Here is an 11,703-nt window from a genome sequence, read left to right as displayed (position 1 = left end):
CCCTAATCACACATTGACCTGTTAATGTGAGAAGGTCCCCCCCCCACCCTCACCTTTCTCATGCAACAAATAGAAAACAAGGCTGAGCCTTTAATTGGTTGAATTGGCATTGAATTTCTGTTTCTGTGGTTCTGATTTAAGAGGGTTAAATAGGAGATAAAGAGTATTTAACTGGTAGCATTGTGTCTACCACGTTGTAAGTTGTTTTGTACATTCCAAATTTCAAAAAGGCACCTTATATTAAGGTTTTCATGACTGGCTAATGTATGTAAATTAAATTAATGAAAGAAAAGGCAGATGGTTCTGGCTACAATCCTATGGCTCCTAGCCAAAGTGTAAGTGGCAATAGGATAAATTGGCTTCCTGGATCTGAGGTTGGAGAAAGCTCTCTGACTGTGGATCCAGGAATCCACACTCCCCTCCTGCTTCCCCTTGTAACTTGAATGGAAAGAACCATGCTGGCAACCTTGGAGAGGGGATAAAGGGGGGTGCTGGTGGGCAGGGAGGGGAGGGGAGGGGAGGGGACCTAGGGAGGCTAGGATATCCCCCGGCCTCACTAGCCTCTTTCCCTCCCACTTACCAGCTAGATGGGCAAAAAACCCCTGTCTAACCAAAAGGGAGGGGTTTGGAGGCAAAGATCGCCTCCAATACTCTGCATAGGGTGCCCATAAGCCTCCAAGTTCAGAGACTTATGAGCGTCGCCATAGGATTTTGCCCTAAGAATTCTTTAATCAGCTGAGACTATTGTCACCGCCACTGCTAGTAACTACAGCCTGAGGCAGCCCCCACCACTCTACCTAAGGTAGGGTTGGCCTCGTGTAGAAAAACCTACCTTTGCAGTCTGTAAATGCAAAGAACAGCAAAGGAATTACACATCAATAAATACAATCAACAGTCTTGTTGCACTTTGAAGACAAATAAATGTATTATGGCACTAGCAAATGGATCCAGCTTTACTCAGGTGGGAATAACCCCTATATTGATACTGTGAAGGGTGCAAACAAACTTATGCAGCTGTCAGAATTGGACACATTATGCTCACCCTGACTGAGGGAAGCCGTACCTGCTGCCAGGTGCATCCCTGTCACCTTTGAGGAAGGGTTCTGTCCACTCCATTCCCCTAAGGGGGTGCTGCCCCATAGCAAGTAGGCGGGGGGAGGCCTAAAACTCTGTCTCTCTGTCTACTAACCTCTCCTGTGGACTACAATGCTATGTTCTAGTTAGGGAACTGTGCCTCTAGTGGCTGAAGGTGCTATTGCAGGTTTCAACCACATGGACACTTTAAAATTAATTAATGTGTTTTAAAAGCAAAATAACTGAGTGGAGCACGCCCCTAGGGTGCCCTTAGTATGCATGCCAAGTTTCATGGACTTGGCGCTATGGCGGTAGTGAATGGACGGAAAGGCAGGCACGCCTCCTCTTTTATTGCTATTGCTTTGGTGGGCTAGAGTTCTCTTCATCAGACTCTTCTAGAAATTGTTCCATGAGTAAATGCCACTCATGAATGGATGCCCTGAAAGGGATCTGGCAAGTAACATATTCTAAAGGTTCAATTCTTACAGTATAGTGAGTGACTCACACTAAGCCTAGGGGAAGGCATTCTGTCTCAGCAGAATACAAACAGGAGCTGGTTCAAGGACAAGCCCAGATACATCTAAGGTTGGCACATTTTTTATAAGTTCTTCTCAGAGTTAATTAACATACTTTCTCATGACTGGACTCCTCTTGAAGAAGACCACACCCAGCAACGGTTCACATTACAAGAATTGTATTAGAGCCCTAACCTGCAAGCAAACCCACTTGCGGAGTGGGGTGGGGGTGTTCAGCTTGTGGCAAGAGGCTTGCTGGAGCCTTTTCCCATCAGGAAAACCGCTAGCCACAAAACAGCTTTTAAACATAATAATCATACTTCTAAAATGAATAATAATAATAATAATAATAAGAAAGCTTTGGGAGAAATCTGGACGTTTTTATGTCAAAGGGCTTGTAGAGCTCAGTTCTGGTCTTGAGAACAAATTCCTTGGTTAAGAGCAGTGGGGGCTGAGGGGGGGGGGGTTGATATCAGTGGGGTGATAAATCTGTTCCAGGACCAGAACCAGTCACATCTTGGATAGTTCCTGTAGAGTTCTGACTGGTTTTGTCTGAACCCCTCCGCTGATAGCTGTCTTATAATGTTGACATGAGGAAATTTCTTAGACCGTGTATTTTTTATTTATTTATTTATTTATTTATTATTACATTTTTATACCGCCCAATAGCTGAAGCTCTCTGGGCGGTTCACAAAATGTGAATTAAACTACCAGGATGAGGAATGTTGTTCCCCCATTTAGTTTGTTTGTCTCTACAAATCTTGCAAACCATGTCTATTTGAATATAATCAACCCATTGAGTCCAATTGGGTTTACATCCATGTATGTATGTATGGCATAGGAGCCTGAAAGTACAATCCTATGCACATTTCCTGGAATAAGCCTCATTGAACACAATGGAACTAAGTTCTGAGTAATTGAGTCTGTTCAGACAACACGATAAGCCATGATTAGGCCGCTAACCCTTTTGCAGCAAATGGTTAGTGAGCGTGTTTAAACCATGGTTATGTAGCCACCATGGTTAGGAATGGTTCACACAACACGCTAAGCCATAATGTTTAGCTCAAAGTGCTTAACAACCATGGCTTAGTGTGTCTTCTGAACAGGGTCAGAATGTATATGTTTGCACTGTGTGCTACAATTTTGCCAAGCACCTTGGATAGCTTCTTTACAGTTCTGACTAAATTCCCCATGCTGTATAAAAGTCAAAATATCTTAGAATAAAGATTCAAGTTGTGAGCTGGCCAATTTCCAAATTACAGTTCCTGATCTGCTGGCTTCTGTGTGGCCTGCAAGCATTTGGTCACATGCACTTTCTTAGGTCAAATATAGAGTAAAACAATCTATGGTCCCTTGGCAGTGTTCCAGGAGCCATAGGATTGTTCAGAATACAATTGGATCCACCACCCCACTGACATCAGAGACACCTGCCTCCACTGGTTAACAGACACCTTGTTCCTTATGCTAAATGTGCGTCAACCCCTCTGAGCCAGTATTTTGCACCTGTAGAAAAACAAAATAAATCCCGCAAGCCTGACAATTTAGAGATCAATCTGACACTATAATCAAGACTTAGAGAGGAATCCTATGCTGCCAGAGTGAAGCCTTAGAAATGTGAAGTGAAGCCTTCCCATACCCTGTTGGCTCTTGTCAATAAGGCAGAGGTCAGATGAGAAGTCCAGGTATTATGTTTTGCCTGAAAACAGAAGAAAAATCAGTCTGGCAATGACAATGTATTATGTTTTACCTGAAAACAGAAGAAAAATCAGTCTGGAAATGGAAGGCAAGCACTTAGACACACTTCTGAGCAAAATAATAATAATAATAATAATAATAATAATAATAATAATAATAATAATAATAATTTGTTACCCGCCTCTCCCTCTGGATCGAGGCGGGGTACAACACAAATGTAAGCACCATAAAATACATATAACTAATTAAAACATTTAAAACTAATACATTATTAAAAGCAGCACATTATTAAAAAGGCATCTAAATATTTTCCTGGCTTGGGGGCATGGTCAGAGGCTGGCAGAGTTTAGGTTGTCTTGGATCGTCAGGCATCCCTCCCTCTACAAGGTTGGAGTTTTGACCTCATAGAGGAAGCTACCATGAAAAGCTTCATGGTGGCTAGAAGGATCCAGGAGAGATGCTCTGACATTGGGGGGAAAACCTCCAGGAGTCGTCCCCCCCGCCCCCGGTAACAATTCTATGGCTCCTGGTACACTGTCAAGGGACCACAGGATTGCTCTTACTCTATAAACATCATCACACGGGGAAATCTTGTTTCCTTACTATCGCTTCTTCGCTAGTGCCTTTGTCCCTCATTACTTCCTTTTTCAAAAGAGGAAGTAAATGACATGCATGTGGCCCATTCAGAGGGCCGTTTTGAACCCACTGCTTCTCCTGCACATAGCAGGAGATAGTGGCAACTTCCGTCTTTAAAATAAGCTGGACTTACTGGGGTGGTTTGTGTTTTTTGGGGGTGGCTAGAAGGGGCAGGAGGTAAGCAGGAGGCAGACGACCTCGTGAGAGGGACCCACAAAGATCCGTGAGTGCCCAGCAACGAGCGTGCAGTAAAACACTCATCTGATGGTGCTCTGTGTTTGACCTAAGGAGGTGCATGTGATCAAATGCTTGCAGGCCACATAGAAGCCAGCAGACCAGGAACTGAGATTTGGAAATCGGCAGGCTCACAAATTGAACCTTTATTCCAAGATGTTTTGACATTTACATAGCACGGAGAGTTTTACATTCAGCCTCTCGAGATGATTCATTTTCCAGAAACAGATCACACATAAAGCTCAGATCTGAAGGACAACATGCCCAGGCTTCAATTGCACCACCTACTTAATAGCTATAGCACCTTCCCCCCACCCTGCATTTGCATGAGTCATTGTGCTCTGAGTTTGCACCTAATAGTTGTTCTTACCTGCCAGCTGTGTTTAGCTGTGTCAGTACTGTCTGATGTAAAACCAGATGAGATGTTACCTTCACCAAGCATTTTTGGTGCATGTAACTGCCCACATGAGTGCCAGTCTATTCATTTAATATACTGTATTTTACTGTATTATACTGTATTTTATACTGTATTTTGTAATTGTGCTTTTAACCTGTTGGTTGTTTTATTGTGGTTTTAATTTTTGTGAACTGCCCAGAGAGCTTCGGCTATTGGGTGGTATAAAAATGTAATAAAATAAAATAAATAAATAAATAAATAAATTTAAGCAACATAATGTCAGAAGAGAAGAAAACTCATGGAAGACTGCAAATCAACAATACTTGAAAACTCGTCGTAAGGAAACTGAACTGCAATCTTCCATGGTACACTGCTTGTATGAGTAGACCACTCACATGAGCAGTTAAAGTAGCAAGAGAAGTGCCCCTGCGGTCCTTCGCTATGTTACAGAGGATTTTTGAGTGCACCTTTCCAATAATGCAGTGTCAACATTTGGGAGGACAAAATGTCTTGGATCACACATGTCCTTGTTGGGAGAAGGGGCTGGCTTTCTTTCTTAATGGATCTTCTGTGGTAAGAGAAAAAGCTCTGGCGTGGGCTGGTCCATGAAGTCACGAAGAGTCGGAAGCGACTGAACGAATAAACAACAAAGCAACAAGTATTTTTTATTTATTTATTTTATCGCATTTCTATACCGCCCAATAGCCGAAGCTCTCTGTTGGAGAAAAACACAGGTGGGCAGGGGCATGACCAGACCAGGGTCCATGTGGTCCTGGCCCTGAATCTATTTTCCAGAGCCTGGAGTGTTCATTCATGCCAATGGAAGGCTTTTTTTACTTAGCTAAATTGTCATGCGGTGTTTGTGTGGCAATTTTCAAACTGGATCACAGCTGAGGAGGGAAGTTTAAACTCTCCCTTCCTCATATCCTTCAACCCCCTGCCCCCTTAAAAGATCTTCCCCTGAATAGAAGCATAGCAATTAAGCTTAGGTTGGGCAGGGGGGAATCCATTGGTTTCGGATGATCTGGGGCAGGGCGCAAATTAATTGAAGACTTTATTTTACTTGAGAGTTGGATGAGAAGTTAATTCTCTGGGCGTTGCCTCTTGTGCAATTTAAATAGTTCCTAGAAATTCTTTTTTACATTTGCATATTGATATAAATCAACACATGCAAGTTTGATGCAGATTTGCGTCCTATGGGCCTGGGGCCCGAAATCTTTTCAGGGCCTAGAAACACCCCTACAGGAGGGTTACAAGTTGAAGAAGCTGACTGCTGGACACCCCACCCCACCCAATAAAATCCCATGAATAAGGCTGGGCAATGACAACATAACAGCTTCATCTGGAATCACCATCAGGCAAAGCAATTCCCTTCCCCGACCCTTTCTCTACACCCGTGCTGAGTAAGTGCAATGGAAAACAATGGGAATTACTTCTGAGTAGACATGTTTAGTGGGCTGCTTTCAGCACAGAAGTGGAGATTTTTTAAAAAAGAAAAGTCATCCCAAAGCATGACTTCTCAGGAGTAAGGCTCATTTGGTATGGGGTGGGGGAGAGGAAGCCAATTCCTCTCCTCATGCCCACTCTTTGATGACACAGCTTTCCCATCCTCCTATCAGGCTGCTCCCCACAGCTGGTGCTGAAGCCAGTATTGTGGGTTGAGCTCACACAGATTCCCAAACTGTACAAAACAATGTGTGTCTTGTGGCATGAAAACCTACAATTGCTGCGGAGAGGGGGAAATGTCATGTGCCATGATATTTTGTGAGACACGGTAGCACCAGAGTAAATCCCCTGTGTAAATGGGGCCCAGTATTGCAGCCTAAGCATATTAGACTTGGTTTCTCTAAACTTGTGTCCTTAGATCATTGTGAAGCTGCCCGATTAGTTCTGTCTGGGCTGTGCTAGAAAACATGGTAGTTGGGAATGAATTATTTTGTCCCTTCTTGGTGGTACAAGAGCATGCTGTTACACTTGGGAGACTGATGCTACCTTAGGACTGGCATTGCTCATCCTATATGCTTGCTTGCGTCCATCTGCTCAGTTCCCACATTTGTGGATAAACAATTCAAAACACTATGAGTTTCCAGTACTTGGTCCTCAAAAATGATTCTGTTTTGCAACTTCTTACCTCTTACGGAAGTGGGGAACGTGAAACAGCATGTTACTAGGAAATGGAAGTGAGGCTTTTGCAGATCACATCTGGTTCTTCCATTAATCAACCTCACAAAAACCTTAGAAGAAGAAGTGATTTAGGGCTTTCAGTAATCCCATCAACGAATGTGTCACTACAATGAATGATTCAGATAAGCCAACATCTGCTTCCTCAGCAATCCATGGTGAAACATGTGATACCACAGCCCTACAGCTGATTCAAAGGTTCAGAAAAACCCTGTAGTATATTCCTGTACCACTTTAGTTGTAAGATAGGTGGTTTTTTATTTTTTGGCTATTGTGTTGTGCAAACTCACCCGCACTAACAGACCATGATTTGTTACCAATGAAGAACCTGCAGTTCATAACCCAGCAACAAACTGTGGGTTCTGTTTGTGGGTTGTTTTTGGTTCAAACCATGGGTTCTTGTCATGGGTTGTGTTGTGTGAACCCACCACTGGGTTCACGTAATACAACAACCCACAATTCAACAACAACCCACACTCAACCCATACTATGGCATGTCGTGTTGTGTGAACTCAGCCATGTGAAATATACCCTACACATGGAGAGCTGATATGATAGGGCAAAGGCCACTATTTTTAATTGGTTGATGCTGCTCATTCCTTTGATAGCTGTGTTTTAATTGGAATTTTTAATTTATTTGTTTTTATGCTAGGTTTTAATAAAGATTTTGTTTTAATCTTACTTTTATTATTATAAGTCACCTTTGAATTGGTGAAAAGGTGGAATATAAATTTCATTAATAAAAAATAAATAGCATTGTCAGCTGTTCAGAAAAAACAAAAATGGCCTGGCCTATAATCTTTGGTAGCATGTTCAATGTTCTCAACCCTCCTTCTAAGTGAGGCATTTCCACCACCCCTTACTTGGCTCCTCTGGACCAGAAGACATAATTTTACCTGACTCATCAGCAACAGTGGACTCTCTCCCTGTTGCTTAGCAAGCAAAAAGGATGGTCACCCAGCAGCTGTAACAATACTGCATGAATCTCCAATTCCTACAGATTTATGGATAGGTTTGGTCAAGCATGACACCAGGTAGTGTGTAATTTCCACCTTCTTAATTCCTTATTCTCAACTCTTTATCAATAAAGTGGAAATCATAGCTCAGTCTTGCCTCAGTCAGGAATTCTAAGGAGAAAAACAGACCAAATTAGGTTCCTAGAAGCAATGACACTGACAAAGCCAGATAAGGTTGTAGATAAAAACATTTATTTTAGAAGTCAATCTTATGATTTTGCAGTTTTGACTCATCATTCTTTGGCTCATTTTACTGCCTCTTAGCAGGAGCGTCACATGTCTACACTATGCTGACTTTCCCAATTCCTCCTTACTTGCAAGAAAATCTAAAGCAGAGCTTCATCCGTCAACTTAATAAAGATTTAAAGTTTATATTTCCCTGCACCCCAAAATAAGTTTTGGATTACTCCATATTATATATCTCCATGACTGGGGGACAGACCCTTTTGTGATCCCCAAACAGTCATTCATGCACAATGTATATCAATGCAGGATAGCTCCAGGTGACAAGTACAAATGTAGGACTATGCACCTCACAATAAGTTTTAGGACATCCCAAATCACTCACCCACACCTCCAGGTGAGCCATCTATAAGATGGCATTGGATCATAACCAGCCCAATGCTTCATTTGGACACAGGATACTGTTGAAGTATGGCATCCATTAATTTTGCCATTAATAGGCAAAACAAATAGGAAGGAATATGGAATTGGGGGTGTACCCCAAAATAAGCATTGGGGAATCCCAAATCATACATCCAAATATCCCAAGGAGCGTCCTCCCCAAGATGACATAGAAACATGTTCAGTCCATGCGTTGTTTGCAAGGCACTATAATTTGGAATCATTATACATTAATGATCATTATGCATCTGAAATCATTATGCATTTGGAAGCATTATGCACCCCTTTGAGATCCACAGCAATTCTCTCCAATCAAAACTGTTGTCGTTGTGAAATGCTCATTAAGGCATGATGATCCCAGATAATGATTACAAAGGAAAAGCAGTGATTATAGAGATATACAAACTGGGGGAAGCAGTAATTATAGAGGTATACAATATGGGCTGATCTAACGATTATTTTCTGGAGCGAGGCATATAAACTTTGGTTCTTCATTCTCAAATGCAGGTGGAATCCCTGTGCAGCTAACCGAAAACTTTGCAAAAACTCAAAACCCTTTGCATTGCATATGGAGGAATAAGGGGAAATTATTTCTGTTAACTTGGCACAAACTGTTAGGAGAAGTATTTAGGGGTTCAATTGGAAATGAAACAGAGTAAACTCCCTACTGAATCACACCCATGGCTGATGTAGAATAATAAGTTTGCCTCCTTTTTCTGTTTTAGCTCTTGTGCCTTTAACAACTATGTAAGCCTGAAATCCAATTCATGAAGCTTTTCTACCATGGTGTCTTCTATACTAGGAGATACCACCACTGTTGACTTCCATATGCAGAAATTCAAAGCACAAAAAATGGCATGATGTGTTAAGGAAGGGTGAGAATTTTGTTTTTGATAAGAATTTGCTAAAATTCACAAAGTTCTCCATATCTGAGACAAAAAGAACTTGAGAACTTAAAAATGTGAATGTGGAGAAATGGACAAATTTTTCCATCCAGGCCCAGGCTTTTGCTTTTAAAAGTCAGGGTTCAAATCTATTTGTATTCCACCATGTTAGTGCTGAATTAGGACTGTCATCTCATTTCTCTGACAGGCTTTTCATAGAATCATAGAATAGCAGAGTTGGAAGGGGCCTACAAGGCTCAATGCAGGAATCCACCCTAAAGCATCTCTGACAGATGGTTGTCCAGCTGCCTCTTGAATGATTCTAGTGTGGGAGGGCCCACAACCTCCCTAGGTAACTGATTCCATTGTCATACTGCTCTAACAGTCAGGAAGTTTTTCCAGATGTCCAGCCGGAATCTGGCTTCCTTTATCTTGAGCCTGTTATTCCGTGTCCTGCACTCTGGGAGGATCGAGAAGAGATCCTGGCCCTCCTCTGTGTGACAACCTTTTAAGTATTTGAAGAGTGCTATCATGTCTCCCCTCAATCTTCTCTTCTCCAGGCTAAACATGCCCAGTTCTTTCAGTCTCTCTTCATAGGGCTTTGTTTCCAGACCCTTGATCATCCTTAACAGCGCTATAGCAGGCAGGTATATCATGGTCCTGTCCATGCTGGGAATAGCTGTACCTGTTGAATTTGGCTGGCGCAGATGGGTGAAAAGTTCATTTCAGTTCATTTTTTATACGAATTCACCAAAAACAAAAACCACAAAGTTTATATTTGAGAGAAAAAGAGCTTTATCACACCAGCATTATACTGTGCAATCACTGCGAATTGTGTGCAAAGGACTCCAAAGTTTTCCAGCTGATAATCTACTTTTATTGTGAAGTACTCTGAAGTTTTCCAGTTTATAATCTTCTTAGACTGTGAAGCACTCCCATGCATCCTGCTTTAATTGTGCTATAAAGGGAAAAGACCTGTCCTATTTTGCTACTGGTTTCTGAGCATGTTTTCCGAGTGGCCACTGGGGCTCAGGAGCAGGATTTGATATGAATTAAACAAATGCTTACATCTGCGTAAGCTTTAAAGATAAAGACTTCAAAATTGTCACAGTAATAGATATTAAGGAGAGCTTTAAGCATACCAAATTTGAATTGGATTGGGTCACATGTTGATTTTTAATGATTTTTTTACATTTACCCCCTTACACCCTTTTCCTGGTATGCAAAGGTTCTTAGGATCGCTGCCGCCCGGGGTATGATTTAGCAACAACAATAACGCCAGCAGCTTAGTGCTGTAGGGGATAATTTGAGGGAAACAGGTACATGGGATGAAGCTAAAAGAATTTGAGATTTTAAAAATTCAGATGTGAGAGAAAGCAAAATGGGCAGATTCGCCCAACCCTACAATATATGCAGCTTTTCTTTCTTTCCCTGAATCTTCTTTCTGGGAAACAGAAAGCAACAAAACAAATAAGAACGTCCCTCAAAGCCCAGGGACATGGGTGGGTGAGGCATTTGGGCAGCTGCCAGTAACTTGCCAAGGTATGAACACCGGAATAATGGAATTTTCTTGTAATTTTAGTATTAATCAAATGCCTCAGGCATGAAGCCGCTCCCTGCTCAACTGAGCACTGAGGAAGAAACCTGCAACACTCGTTTGTTATCTATTGTTCATGGCGTCTGTGTTTGCCAATTAACTAGCAGAAGTGCTGTATTTTGTAGTGCAGGGACTTATCATGACAAGCGTGTCTGCACACACAAAGAGCAGCAGTATATATAGCAGAATGTTCAATTTATTAGGATCAGCATAATTGCAGCCCTGTGCATAGTTACCTGCAAGAAATCATTGTTGAACTCAGTGGTGTTTACTTCTGATTGCATACGTTTAGCTCATAAAAACATACTGAGCTTTAAGAAAGGTCTTCAGCCAGGTGAAAAGGCAACCTTGCAAAGAGGGTGTTACCATTTAAACTGCTAGAGTGAATCAGGAAACCCAGCAAAGAAAAGGAAAGAAATTCCTATTCTCTGCTTAATTATTTTCCTCATTCCCTGGCTTCCTCCGTGCTAATCTCTCACAAACAGTGGTAAAACTTGAAAATCCCATTATCGCTTTCTCCACTTGCCAGACCAAGGAGGATCCATCAATTAACTTGGCATTCTGGCAGATTGCAACCCCTCAAGCTCCTCCTCCACAATACCACTGCTAATTAGAAAAATGGTAATGTGGATGTTGGATAAGCAGAAATCTATAATAGTTGGGAGAAGTTTGGATTGGTCTTAAATCTTCAAAACATAAACTGGACTATTCTGGAGTTAGGTTTGCAGCCCTGTTTAGTTTAGGGTCAAAACTGACATTACTTTAAAAGTGTGTCTAGCAGCTACGTCTTTTCATCCTCCACTAGGATTCTAGAGCAGGCACAGGAGTCCTGATCCAGACTGGGACCTCG

The sequence above is a fragment of the Elgaria multicarinata genome, chromosome 1, assembly GCF_023053635.1.
Source record: "Elgaria multicarinata webbii isolate HBS135686 ecotype San Diego chromosome 1, rElgMul1.1.pri, whole genome shotgun sequence".
Taxonomy (NCBI): domain Eukaryota; kingdom Metazoa; phylum Chordata; class Lepidosauria; order Squamata; family Anguidae; genus Elgaria; species Elgaria multicarinata.
The sequence above is the reverse complement of the archived record's forward strand: the minus strand, read 5'-3'. Positions refer to the sequence as shown.